This window comes from Pristis pectinata, chromosome 7 (genome assembly GCF_009764475.1).
Source record: "Pristis pectinata isolate sPriPec2 chromosome 7, sPriPec2.1.pri, whole genome shotgun sequence".
In the NCBI taxonomy this organism is placed as follows: domain Eukaryota; kingdom Metazoa; phylum Chordata; class Chondrichthyes; order Rhinopristiformes; family Pristidae; genus Pristis; species Pristis pectinata.
The window spans coordinates 47,574,174-47,587,031 of record NC_067411.1 but is presented as its reverse complement, the minus strand read 5'-3'; the positions used below and the strand labels follow the sequence as shown (position 1 = coordinate 47,587,031).

General features: G+C 42.7%; 1 long non-coding RNA gene across 1 annotated transcript; it reads right to left on the bottom strand.

Annotated features, from left to right (window-relative positions):
* Window positions 1-512: 512 nt before the first annotated feature.
* LOC127572191 (uncharacterized) lies at window positions 513-12,038 on the bottom strand. The gene is made up of 3 exons (XR_007956601.1): window positions 11,974-12,038; window positions 6,802-6,966; window positions 513-650 (listed from the first exon to the last, which is right to left on the bottom strand). It is a non-coding gene; the product is annotated as an uncharacterized LOC127572191 (long non-coding RNA).
* Between the last annotated feature and the right edge of the window lie 820 nt (window positions 12,039-12,858).

Below are 12,858 nucleotides of genomic sequence, written 5' to 3'. Positions count from 1 at the left end.
ACATTTCAACCATTGATTCTTCTTCCTGGATTCAAAAACAAATATCCAAAATCCCAGTTTAAATCCATCTAAACCTCATGGGACAATGGGATTAATTCCATCATCCCATGAGGTTTAATCTCCCCTCATGGGATGAGGGTCTCATCCCAGGAATCAACCTAGCCAATCTTTGTTTCACTTCCTCTTGCTATATCCTCCATTCCTTAAGCAGATCAACCTTGGACAGTATTCTATTTATCGTGTCAGCAGGACCCTATTTTTGCAGTAAATTGACTATCCTTGTACTTAAATCCTTTTGTAGTCAGGTCCAAAATGCCATCTGCTTTCTGTATTGCTTGTTATACCTACAAATTAACTTTCATGTACAAAGTCACTGAGGTCCCTCTAGATGCAATAAATTTTCAATCTAAGCAATTAAAAGTTCTCCACCTTTATTTTTCAGCTGAACAATACTCAAGTATGACCTTGCACAGGTACTTGAGCTGCTCTTTCCTGTTTGCTCCTGAGCACCTGTGCTTGAAGCCTCATCACAATGCAGATCTTTTCTCCCAGATGGTGTTGAAATATGCAGTCAATGTCTGTGCTGATGGTTGATAATATCAGCATCTTGTCTCTCCCCCTTCTTAATTGGTACTTGTAACCACCTTTACCTGAAGAAAAACCAGGGAAGTATGTCAATGTGTTTTATGCAATTTGTTTGCAAGATCGGGCTATTGTGACTAAAATGATTCCAATATGTGCAGACTGGGAGCCATGGTGAGCTTCTTACATCACTAAGTGTTTGGATAAGCCAAGGCATGTGGATGTTTGGGTTAGCACCTTGGTGATAGCTGGATGGATAATCTTGGTATGATGTATTACATGAAGTTGAATAAATTCACCTTGATGACATGAATAAAGTTGAACATTTTCTTGAACTACATCCTCCACCTTTGGGCAAGGCTACTGCCATTGATGTTTGGTCCATTTGCTGACATTGTTTCCTCAGAACCCCATTACAGATTCAAGTCTCTGATCTCACAATCAATGGTTCAGACTGAAGCTCTACAATCCTCCCATACATGTACCTTCATGAAGGGTGATAGACAATTAAACAGGAGGAGACTCCAAGAATATTCTCATTGTCAATGATGGAGTCTGATACACAAGTACTAAAGACAAGCTAGAAGCATTTGCAAACAACTCCAGTCCTTAATTTACACTGGAAGTCCCCATGATCACAGAAGACAGTCTTCAGCCAATTTGGTTCAGTCTAATTCATAGAAAGGAACAGATGAGAGCACTGAATACAGCAGAGGTTATGGAACTCAACTATATCTGAACTATAGTACTGAAGACTAGCCCACTTCTTGCCAAGGTGTGTCGGTACAATTACAGTACTATGGAAAATTGCTCAAATTCTGTCCACCAGAAGCAGGATAAATCTGGTAAGTGATCAAAGTTATGATTGACAGTGCTACAGTGGCACTTCCTCTCCAATGACCTTTTTGCAAATTCCCAATTTGGATTTAGCCCACACTACTCAGCTACAGATCTCATCACAACCTAAGTACAAACAGACAAAAATAAAGACCAAGTGCCTCTAAAAGAACAACATTGTCAAGTGTGACATCAGGAGCCCTGGTAAAATTGAAATCAACAGGAATCAAGAAAATCCCTCCACAAACTGGAGCCATACAAAATAGAAAATGGTTGTGACTGTTGTTACTGCAGCCCCAGGATGATGCTACAGGAGTTCAAGGCAGTATCCTTGGCTCAATTATCTTCAGCTGATTCACTAGTGACTGTCCTTCCATTATAAGACTGAAGTGGGAATGCTCATGATTGCACAATATGGTATTCCATTCACAGCTCCTCAGCAAATAAAGTAGCTTATGCTTGCATGCAGCAAGACCTAGAAAATATCCAGCAGTTGGACTAAAATTGCAATTAACATCAATAAGCCCCAGGCAACAACCATCTCCAACAAGGGAATCTTTGACATTTAATTTCATTATCAGAGTTCCTTACCATCAACATATGGGAGTGTAAGGGGACGGGGGTCATTGACCAAAAATGTAACTGACCTGCCATAAAAATACCTTTACTTTAAGTCAGGCTGGTTACAGTGCAGCAAGTGAGTCACCTTTGACTCCCTAAAGATATTTCACTATGTATGAGGCACAAGTCAGGAGAATGAAATACTGTGTACTTTCCTTTCTCAATCTTATTAGTTTCCAAATTAATACAGAATATACAACAATGTTTGTACATGTAATACAAAACAATCAGGAGAACAATCATGGCATAGATCATCATAAACAATATAAAAATCTGTAGATCCCTTAATCTTAGTAAATGAATATAATAAAAAATATACACAAGAAATCCCCAAATCAATAAGAAAAATTATAAACAATATATCAAACCAAACTAAGAAATTTCAAAAAGAAAACACTGGACTGAAATTTCAGTAGAAACAGCAATATTATGTCATCAGCTCTGTTCTTCTAAATTGGAGAATTATTGAAAGGGGATCTCTATCATGTGAAAATATTGAATAAATAGACTCCAAATATCTTCAAATTTAAACAAAGGATCAACAGTACCACTTCTAATTCCCCCCCCCCCCCCCCAAGTTTAAACATGATATAGTTTGAGAGAAATACTGCGTACTCTTGATAGGCACCCAACCCATTCACTCACTCCACCATCAATGCACAGTAGCAGCAGTCTGAACCATCTACAGGGTGCACTGCAGCAACTCACCAGTATCCCTTAGACAGCACCTTCCAAACACAGATTCTACCAGCTAGAAGGACAAGGGCAGCAAAAACATGGGAACACCACCACCTTGAAGTTGCTCTCTGAGCCACACACCATTCTAACTTGGAAATACTCCATTCCTTCACCATCGCCAAGTCAAAATCTGGAACTCCATTGTTAACAGGATTGCACCTATTCTCACATCTCAGGAATGCAGTGTCATAGTCATTGAGTCAGAGTAATACAGCATGGATAAAGGCCCTTGGCACAATGCATCTATGCCAACCATGGTGCCCATGCAGCTAGTCCCAATTTCCTGTGTTCAACCCATATCCCTCCAAGCCCCATCCCTCCATGTACCTATCCAAGTGCTTCTTAAATTATACTGTTGTACCTGCCTCATCCACTTCCTCTGGCAGCTCGTTCCATGTACTCACCACCCTCTGCATGAAGTTGCCCTTCAGGTCCCTTTGAAATCTTTCCCTCTCACCCTAAATCTATGTTCCTAGTTTTGGACTCACCTACCCTGGGGAAAAAGACTTACCATCCACTTTATCTATGCATCTGTTTTAAACATTTCTATAAGGTTGCCCCATTCTCCTACATTCCAAGGAATGAAGACCTGCCTGGCCAACCTCCCTATAATGCAGGACCTCTAGTGCTGGCAGCATCCTTGTAAATCTTTTCTGCACTTTCCAGTTTAACCACATCTTTCCTATAACAGGGTGATCAAAACTGTACACAATACTCCAAGTGCAGCCTCACCAAGAACTTGTACGACTGCAATATAATGTCCCAATTGCCCTGACTGAAGGCCAATGTTCTAAATGCCTTTTTCACCACTGTCTACCTTTTCCATCATTTTCAATGAACTATGCACTTGTTTTAGAGAAACAAAGGACTGCAGATGCTGGAATCTAGCTGAAAAGCACTATGATGCTGGAGGAAATCAGGCCAGGCAGCATCTGTGGAGAAAAGCAGGCAGTCAATGTTTCAGGTCAAGACCTTTCTTGAGGGCTGAAGATTGGAAAAGGGGAAGCCCAATATATAGGAGGAAAAAGCAGAGCAGTGATAGGTGGACAAAAGAGGGGAAGTGGGGTGGGCACAAGGTAGTGATAGGCAGGTGTGGGGGAGGAGGGGAGAGCAGATCCACCAGGTCAAAGGTAAGAGGAAAAAAGTCTAGTAGAGGGAAGAGAAGCATGGTGGGGGGTTGGGAAGGGTTGTGGGGAAGGGGGTGGGGGATTACTTAAAGTGGGAGAATTCAATATTCGTGCCCTTAGACTGCAAGGTTCCAAGACAGAAAATGCAGTGCTGTTCCTCCAGTTTGCACTTGGAATTCTCCTGACAGTGGAGGAAGCCGAGGACTGTCATATCAGTGATAGTGTGGGAGGGAGAATTGAAGTGACTGGCAATGGGAAGATGCAGGTCACAGTTACTGACAGAGCACAGGTGTTCTGTGAAACATCTGTATTCTGAGCTGTCTGTTCCATTTCACTCTACCATTCGGAGTATGCCCTACACTATATGACTTTCTAAAGTGCATCACTCGACACTTACCTGTATTGAAATCCATTTGCCATCCCTCAGCCCACTTGTCTAACTGACCAAGATCCCCCTGTAACCTACAATAACCTTTGTCACCATCAAAGCCTCCTAATTTTGTTTAATCTGCAAACTTACTGATCAAGCCTTGTGTATTCTCATCTAAATTTACATCAATAACAAACAATAACTGACCTCTGGAGCACACCACAAATCACCAGCCTCCATTCCAAGAAACCACCATCAACCACCACCTCTGCTTCCTACCACGAGCTCATTTTGAATCCATCTAACTAGCTCTCCATAGAACCATAGAATACAGCACAATGCAGGCCCTTCAGCCCACCATGCTGTGCCAACCTTTAAACCATGCCTAAGACTAACCCCTTCCTCCCACATATCCCCCTATTTTAAATTCCTCCATATGCTTATCTAAATCTCTTGAACTTGACCAATGTATCTGCCACTACCCCAGGCAGCACATTCCATGCACTAACCACTCTCTGGGTGAAAACCTCCCTCATATCTCCCTTGAACTTCCCACTCATTTTAAAGCCATGCCCTCTTGTATTGAGCATTGGTGCCCTGGAAAAGGTGCTGGCTGTCTACTCTATCTACTCCTCTTAATATTTTGTATACCTCTATCACGTCTGCCCCCATCCTCCTCTCCAAAGAGAAGCCCTAGCTCCCTTAGTCTCTCCTCAATCCATACTCTTCAATCCAGGCAGCATCCTGGTAAATCTTTTCACCCTTTCCAACACCTCCACATCCTTCCTATAATGAGGGGACCAGAACTGGACACAGTACTCTAAGTGTGGTCTAACCAGAGTTTTGTAAAGCTGCATCATTACCTTGCAGCTCTTAAACTCAATCCCATGATTTGTGAAAGCTAACATCCCATAAGCTTTCTTAACTACCCTGTCCACCTGTAAAGACACTGACCTGTGGATATGAACCCCCATATGGGGATTCCTTGGGACCTAACCTTCCAGAACCAGCCTACCATGCTTGCCCTTGTCAAAGGCCTTGCTAAAGTCCAAATAGACAACATCCACTGCCCTACCCTCACTTACCTTTTTGGTTGCCCCTTCAAAAAACTAAGGTTCATCAAGCACGACTTTCCAATCAAAACCATGTTGGCTCCTTCTAATCTGATTTTGTCTTTCCAAATGCTGGTAGATCCTGTCCCTCAGAATTCCCTCCAGTAACTACCCCACTACTGATGTCAGGCTGACTGGCCTGTAGTTCCCTGGCTTGACCTTGCTACCCTTCTTAAACAAGGAAATATTAGCCACCTTCCAGTCCTTGGGAACTTCAGTGGCTAATGATGAAGCAAATATCTCTGCAAGGGCCTCGGCAATTTCTTCTCTAGCCTCCCACAATGTCCAAGAATGTATTCAGTCAGGCCCTGGGAATTTATCCTCCTAATTCACTACAAGGCTGCAAATATCTCCTCCCTGGTAACATAAATTTCCTCCAAAACATCTCCATGAGCTTCCCTTATCCCTTGAGCAACCATGGTTTTGTCCACAGGTAATACCAAAGACAAATATTCATTAAAAATCCCACCCATCTCCTGCAGGTCAAAACAGAGGTGGCCTTGCTGATCTCCAAGGGACCTACTCGCCCAAGCCACCATTTTAATCTTTGTATAATTATAGAACCTCTTGGGATTTTCCTTCACCTTACCTGCCAGACCCATCTCATACCCTCTTTGCCCTCCTGATTTCCATCTTAAGTGTATTCTTAACTTTTCTTCATGGTCATCAAGGGATTCGCTCATCCCCAACCTTCTGAACACAACATATGCTCTTTTTCTTGACCAGACTCACTATTCCTCATCAGCCAAGATTTCCTGAACTTGCCAAATTTACCCTAACAGGAACATGCTGCTCCTTGACGTCACTCTTCAAAGCCTCCCACTTGTTATTCATTCCTTTCCCTTCAAACAGGCTCACCAAATTGACCTCTGCTAGATCCTGCCTAATTCCCCCAAAATTAGCCCTGCTCCAGTTTAGAATCCTAACCTGTGGACCTGTCCTATCCTTTTCCATCACTATCTTAAAACTAATAGAATTATGGTCACTGGAGCCAGTGTTTCCCGACTGCCACTGCTGTTACTTGCCATGTCTTGTTCCCTAAGAGGTCCAGTATTCCACCCTCCAGAGTAGAGTCCTCTATATTGACTCAGGAAACGTTCTTGGACACATTTTATAAATTCCATCCCTTCCAGGCCCTTAACACCCTGGATAGTCCAGTCAATATCAGGGAAATTAAAAACTCCCACAAATACAACCCTATTAATCTTACAACCATCAGTAATTTCTCTGCACACCTGCTCCTCAAGTTCCTGCTGACTATTGAGGGGTCTATAATACAGCCCCACTGGGGTGACCTTCCTCTTGTTTCTAAGTTCTACCCATATGGCCTCACTGGATGATCCCCAAGAATCTTCTCTAGGTACTGCTGTTACATCCTCCCTTATCAAAAAGGCAACACCCACTCCTCACTTACCTGCACCTGTCACACCTGTAACATCAGTATCCTAGAACTGAGCTGCTGGTCCTGCCCTTCTCAGCCACATTTGTTATGGCTATAGCATCCCAGTCCTCAGAGCCAATGGTGAGCAGACCCTCAGCAGTGGTTCGAGGCAGCAGCTCATCACCTTCTCAAGGGCAACTAGGGATGGAAAATTAAATGCAGGTTCAGTCTGCAAAGCCCACATCCCTTGAATGATTATATAAAAACATGCTTGAGAAAGAGCAACTTCAATAACTCATGACATCTAGAGCAAATGTAAGAAATAACTGAAGCTATTTTGACCAAATTCTGTCTTATGTTGACATGCTAATTGAAATACCAATTTAAATATCATTTGCCCAAATGTCTGGAATCACTTGACAATGAATATTGTTACCTATGTTATTGGGCTCCGAGAAGTGCAGGGTAAGGTTACTTACACACTGACCAAGAACAATTCAGGAAAAAACTGAAAGAAAATTAAATAAGCATCTTTGAGCCAGACAGAAGTTAGGAGGGGGAAAAAATCTGGTCTAACACCCTGGAATTCTGAAGGAATCTACTTCTTGTACCCTTCCCTTGTTCTAGGATAGGAAATAGCAGGATGTTATTGATTCATGCAAGATGCTACTGATTGTCACCCAAACATTGAAAATATTCAGATTATAGAGAACCAGAAGGAAAGAGCAGAGAAGATACTAACAGATAGAGTGTAAGAGGTGGTGTGAGTGCTCTAGAGGGACAAGCATCAGCAAGATGCCCTGTTCAGGTGGAGAAAACCAGAAAAGAATGAATTATTGACCAAGTTCCTGTGGGGATATCATTCATCTGAACTGTTTCCCTCTTCAGATATTGACCAGCTTGCAGAGTATCTCCAGCATTTTCTCTTTATGTTGTTCAAAGAATATGAAGTTCAAGAATAGCTACTTCCCTTCAACCATTTAGTTCTTGTATCAACCAGCACAACCCTAGTCAGTGTTAGCAACACTGACTGCTTTGATCACTTTGCACCAAAATGAATTGTTTTTTTATGTTCTAATTGTGTTCTCATAAAAATTGCTTAATTCATGCTTAATGTTTTTCTTGTGAATGCTAATTATATGATGTTGCTGCAAGTAAGTGTCTCATTGCACCTGTGCATACATGTACTTGTGCACAGAACAATAAACTCAACTGACTTTTCTAGCATATGTATTTTTTTTTTAATTACTGACTGAACTGTCAGAAAGTTAAAGAGGGAGAAAGTTTGGCAATTTCACTAAATGTATTGTAATTTTACTTCTCAAAAAAGTTATTATTTCTCAACCTTTGAACTGTGACCCCCTTAATCATAGAACACTACAGTACAGAAAACAGTCCATTCAGCCCTTCTAGTCTGTGCCAAAACTTTATTCTGTTAGTCCCATTTACCTGCACCAGTCCATAACCCTCCAGACCTCTCCCATCCATGCATCTATCCAATTTATTCTTAAAACTTGAGTGAGCCCACATTTACCTCAGATGGCAGCTTGTTCCACACTCCCACCACTGAGTGCAGCAGTTCCCCTAATATTCACCCTAAATCTTTCCCCTTTCACCCTAAAGCCATGCCCTCCTCTCCTAAACTAGGTGGAAAGGGCCTACTCACATTTACTCTATCTATACCCCTCAATTTTGTAAACCCCTATCAAATCTCCCCTCATTCTTCTGCACTCCAAGGAATAAAGTCCTAACCTGTTCAATCTTTCCCTGTAACTCAACTCTTGAAGACCCAGCAACATTCTAGTAAACCATTCTAGTGCATTCTTTCAATCTTACTGATATCCTTCCTATAGTTAGGTGACCAGAACAGCACACAATACTCCAAATTGGGCCTTATCAATGTCTTATACAACCTCATCATAACATCCTAACTCAGATACTCAATACTTTGATTTAAGAATGCCAAAAGCCTTCTTTACAACCCTGTCTACCTGTGACACCACTGAAGGAGAATTATGTATCTGAACCCCCAGATCCCTTTGTTCCTCTGCACTCCTCAGTGCCCTACCATTTACTGTGTATGCCCTACCTTGACTTGTCCTTCCAAAATGCAACACCTCACACTTGTCTGCATTAAATTCCATTGCCATTTTCTGGCCCATTTTTCCAGTTGGTCCAGATCCCTCTGCAAGCTTCAAAAGTCTTCCTCACTGTCCACAACACCTCCAATCTTAGTGTCACCAGCAAACTTGCTGATCCAATTTATCACATCTAGATCATTGATATAGACAAAAAATAACAATGGACCCAGCACAGATCCCTGAGGCACACCACTAGTCACAGACCTGCAGTCTGAGAACAATCATCCACTACCACTGTCTTCTCCCACAGAATTTCAAATCCAGTTTACAACATCTCCATGGATACCTAGTTTCTGAACCTTTGAACTAACATCCCATGTGGGACCTTGTCAAAGGCCTTACTAAAGTCCATGTAGACAACATCCACAGCCTTTCCCTCATCTACTTTCTTGGTAACCTCTGAGAAACTCTACAAGATTCATTAAACACAATCTACCATGCACAAAGTTATGCTAACTACCTTTAATCAGCCCTTGGCTGTTCAAATACTTGTATACCCAATCTCTCAGAACACCTTCCAATAATTTACCTACTACTGATCTTAGGCTCACCAGCCTGTAATTACCTGGTTTACTTTTAGATCCTTTTTAAGCAATGGAACAAAATGAGCTACCCTCCAGTCCTCTGGCTCTGCACTTGTGGCTCAGGTCATTTCAAGTATATCTGCCAGGGCCCCTGCAATTTCTACACTAGTCTCTCTCAAGGTCAGAGGAAATATCTTGTCAGGCCCAAGGGATTTATCTACCTTTATTCGCTGTAAGGCAGCAAGCACCTCCTCCTCTTTAATCTCTATATGTTCCATGACACTATGCTTGTTTCTTTTCCTTCCATATACCTGCCAGTTTCCTGAGTAAATACTGATGAAAAAAACTGTTTAAGATCTCCCCATCTCCTGAGGCTCCACACATAGACGACCTGATCTTCTAGGGGACCAGTTTTGGCCCTTACTATCCTTTTACTCTTAATATACTTGCAGAAACCCTTCAGATTTACCTTCATGTTATCTGCCAAAGCAACCTCATGTCATCTTTTTGCCTTCCCAATTTCCTTCTTTAGTATTTTCTTACATTTTCTATACTCTTCAAGTACCTCATTTGCTCCTAGTTGCCTATACCTGCTATACACCTCTTTTTCTTAACCAGATCACAATATCCCTTGAAAACCAAGGTTCCCTATTCCTGTTAACTTTGCCTTTAATCCTGGCAGGAACATGCAAACTCTGCACTCTCAAAATTTCACCTTTGAAGGCCTTCCACTTACTGAACACATCCTTGCCAGAAAACAGCTTATCCCAATCCACTCTTCCTAGATCCTCATTTCCACAAAATTGGCCTTTTCCAACTTAGAACCTCAACTCGAGGACCAGACCTATCCTTATCTATAAGGAACTTGAAACTAATGACATTATGGTCACTGGACCCAAAATGTTCACCTACACATACTTGTCACCTGACCAGTCTGGTTCCCTAATAGGAGATCAAGTATTGCATTCTCGTTGGTATCTCTATGCATTGATTTAGAAAACTTTCCTGAACACATTTGACAAACTCCAACCCATCCGTCCCTTTCAGTGTGGGAGTCCCAGTCAATATGTGGAAAGTTAAAATCCCCTACTATTACAACTTTGTTTCTTACATTGGTCTGCTCTCTTCAGATTTACTCCAATTCTCTCTGGCTATTGGGCAGTCTATAATACAACCTTATTAGTGTGGTCACCTTTCCTGTTCCTCAGCTCCACCCATATTGTAGACAAGCCCTCCGGGCTGTCCTGTCTAGGCACAGCTGTGATATTTTCCCTGACTAGTAACACCACACCTCCCCTTTCATCCCTCCCCATCTCATCTGAAACAACAGAACCCCAGAACATTAAGCTGCCAGTCCTGCCCCTCCTGCAACCAAGTCTCACTAATAGCAATAATGTCATAATCCCACATGCCAATCCACACCCTAAGCTCATCTGCCTTACCTACAATACTCCTTGTATTGAAATAAATGCACCCGAGAACTTTTCTATCACAAAAATGTTTGATTTCTGTCTATACATGCCATCCTTGCATGACCTTTAACGTCCTCCACTTCACTATCTGCTCTAACACTGGTTCCCTTCCCCCTGAAAATCTAGTTTAAACCCCCAGAGCAGCACTAGAAAACCTACCTGCAACTGTTAGTCCCCCTCCAGTTCAGGTGCAAACCATCTGATCAAAACAGGTCCCACCTTCCCTGGAAGGAAGCCCAATTGTCCAGAAACATGAAGCCATCCCTCCTGCACCATCTCCTTAGCTATGTATTTCGCTGCTTTATCTTCCTATTTCTAGCCTCACTAGCATGTGACACAGGTAGCAATCCCAAGATTGCAACCTTGGAGGTCCCATCCTTCAACTTTTCACTTAACTCTATACTCTTTGCAGGACCTCCTCCTCCCTATCCACATCATTGTCTCTACATGGACCATGACATCTGTCTGCTCACCCTCCCTTCTGAGAACATCAATAACTCAATCCAAGATATCACAGACCCTGACACCAGGGAAGCAACAGACCATCCAGGATTCTCAATCTCTCCCACAGAACCTCCTATCTGTCCCCCTAACTATCAAATCCCCTATCACTACTGCTCTCCTCTTTTCCCTCTTTCCTTTCTGAGAAGAGGGTCCAGCCTCAGAGATACAACCACTACATCTTGTCCCTGGTAGGTCAGCCCCACCAGCAGTATCCAAAACAGTATACTTATTATTGATGGGAACAGCCACAGAGGTGCTCTGCTCTTTCTGTCTGCCCCTTCACTCTCTTAACATTCACCCAGCTACCTGCCTCCTGACTTTTAGGAGTGACTATCTCCCTGAAACTCCTGTCTATTTCGGCCTCACAATTGCTCCAATGTTCATCCAGCTCCCTAACTCAGTTTATCAAGAGCTGCATCTGGATGAACCTTTTACAGGTGTAGTCATCAGGGACAAGCGTACCATCCTTGACTTACCATATACTGCATACAGAGCACTCAATTGCCCTAACTGCAGCCTTGATTACCTACTCCTATGTTACTTAACTTAATTAAAGGAACTTACCCAGCCTTCCCTCTCTGGGAGCAAGCTTGTCCTCAGCCTCTGCTCACCAAAGCCTCAAAGCTCCACTTCTACCCTGAGCCACTGACACACTAGCCATTCCTCTTCAGCTACCCCTCCTTATATTTGTGCCTGCCAATTACCTCAAGTACTCACTCCCTCTAATCAACCACTCAACACTTTGTTTAACCCTTCAGTTGTCCTCCACTTAAGCTTTTTAAATACACTCACCGTACCTGAAAGCGACCTGCTGCTCCAACGGCTCCCGGGCTGATTCTGTAAAAAAAATTAAATCTCGCACAAAGCAGATACCTTCATTGGCACTCCACATATTCATTCCCTCTCCCACTAGTGCACAGTGGCTGTAGTGTGTACAGTCCATAAAATGCACTGCAGTTACTTACCCAGGCTACTTGGACAACATCCCCCAAACTCCCAATCACCACCAAGGAGGACAAGAAGGGCAGGCACAAGGGAACACCACCACCTGTGGATTCCTCTTCAAGTTAACCCTGATTTGGAAATATATTGCAGTTCCTTCATCGACAGTGAGTAAATCTTGGAACTCCCTTTCTGACATGGCACTTTCGCCAGAAGTTTCAAGAAGACAGTTCACCACCACATTCACAGAAGTGATAATGGATCGGCAGTAACTTATTGTCCTGACAGCAACACCCACACCCTCAAAAAGTTCAAAATTGGAAATCACCAGACCCGTTCTTTACATCTAGACTCCTGAAAACCTTGATACACATTTCCTTGTTTGTTTGGGTAGAGCTGAAAGAACACATGATCTTCTTTCAAATGACTTCCACCACTACTTGCAGCTAATGCACTTCTTGGTTTAAGAAGGCCGGGTTGGCTCATGGTATCAGGCTCCCTGCTGAT